We start from the raw sequence: 2098 nt of genomic DNA, 5'->3' as shown, positions 1-2098 counted from the left end.
TCTTGGGTAATTGTGATTCGAATAATCAAGGTTCTATGTATGTAAATTTTAACGTTTAGAAACAGGAGTAGGAAATTTAGCCTATATTACTAGACACAACGAAAATCTAAAAGAGAAAGTATAATAAAATCTTGTATAAATGCAGTTTAAAAAGAAATTAATAAATATTGAAAAAAAGAATGCAATTATAACAAAAAAGGTAATCAAATAAAAAGTGAATAAAATATAAATTTTAATCATTTTATTATAAATTTTAATTATTTTATAAATCACTACATTTGATAAAATATACATTTAACAATGTCAATTAAATTTAAGTTTCGTATTAAACTATATGGAACAAAAAACAACATTCCGAGAAATTTCTAATTTATACATTAAAAAAAAGAACAAAAGCGCTATCTCGTAGTAAGGAATGATTTGTAAAGTTTTGAATGTACTTGACTATAAACCTTAGATATAATGTTTAAAAAATTATAACAATTTGAAATAAAAGCATTTTAAAAGAATTACGAGCAAAGTTCAAAATTCCAGATTTTTTATATTTTCCCTGACATTTCCCGATTTCCCTGACTTTTCCCGGTTTTCTGGACCCATAGTAATCCTGTCAGGGCATTTAAAAATGCTTCAGTGAAGTCAGAAAAAGTCAGGGATTTAGCACACTTTTCTGGAAAAATAAAATAGCTGCAAAGAAATTTATTTATATCACGGCGACACAATCGATAAAATCATTCCGCTTCGTTCTTCAAGCCAACTCGGCCGATAATTTTTTCGCTTTATGGTTTGCCGTGATCTTGCGGCGTTAAAGCACCATTGTCTTATGCGTGTATGTTTTGTTTTGAATCGCAATTAATTTGGACGTGTTACTTGCTATTACCTTTCGTATGTTAAGAAATTTGTTTTTCATTTTTTTAATTGTTATTTGCGTTGTAAAGGTAGTGCATTGCGTATAGTGACCATTGAGCTTTAAGCATGTTTCTCCTGTTTTGAAGAAAAGAAATCCATACCAAAGGTAAACTGATAATCGTTTGATGATAAGTTATGTAATGTGTTGCTGTTTTGTTTGTCCTGAGATTTTTTTAATTAAATGAAAACATTAGTCTGTTCGCATTAATAGCAGGATTTACGAATCAATTTATTCTTATCGTTTGCGACTTGATTTTCTTCTCGATGTAATATTTCTTGCTTTCTATTCATAGATATTTTAACACCTAGTTGTAATAATGAGTAAATTAAGGAAAACTTTTTCATGACGACATTGAAACCCGAATTTTTTGGGATTTAAAAAGGCAAAGTAGAGACAAAGACTTACTGTACTTTATGTAAGAAGATTATACAATTGGGTAATATGGGAATGATGTTTCTAAAAAGTCACGTAAAGTCGGAAACCAGGCATAACAAGAAAATGTTGGATGCAAGAAAATCTGCAAACATGCATTTTTTTACAACAGCGAAGGTAGGCCTGAAACAATTATCCTCTTTGTGTTCAAATTTTTGGAATTGTATTGTCATTTCGTTGATGTTTAAAGTGTTGAGTTAGGCTTTAAGGTCTGACAGAAGTAACGAGAATACTCATTTACATCTCATTTGCGATGCAGACACATATCTGCACTCTACTATATATATTATTCAAAAATAGATCCTCGCAAATTAAAAAACCCAACAAATTTAAACCTTTGAAAGCTAACCTCAAAAATTTGAACCTTTCTAAATTAAAACGATTATCTAATAATGTAACCTAATAATTACCTAATGATTACCTAACCACAAAATAAAAAACCCAATAAATTTCAACCTTTGAAAATTAACCCCCAAAATTTGAACCTTTCTAAATTAAAATGATTATCTAATAATGTAACCTAATAATTTAAACCTTTAATACTTTAAATGATATTATCTAATATAATATATTACCACGAAAAGTAACTGATATATTACTAAATGTGCCAGTTCAAAGTGAACATACATTATGTATATTTTCTATGTTGAATATGTACCACGAAAAGTAACTAATAGATCATTCAAGGTTCAAATTCAAAATGAACATACCTACATACAAGTAAAATCTAAATTAAAACGATTACCTAACCACAAAATA

This window comes from Cyphomyrmex costatus, unplaced genomic scaffold, assembly GCF_001594065.2.
Source record: "Cyphomyrmex costatus isolate MS0001 unplaced genomic scaffold, Ccosl1.0 scaffold1270, whole genome shotgun sequence".
Classification (NCBI taxonomy): Eukaryota; Metazoa; Arthropoda; class Insecta; order Hymenoptera; family Formicidae; genus Cyphomyrmex; species Cyphomyrmex costatus.
This window is presented reverse-complemented; position numbering follows the sequence as displayed.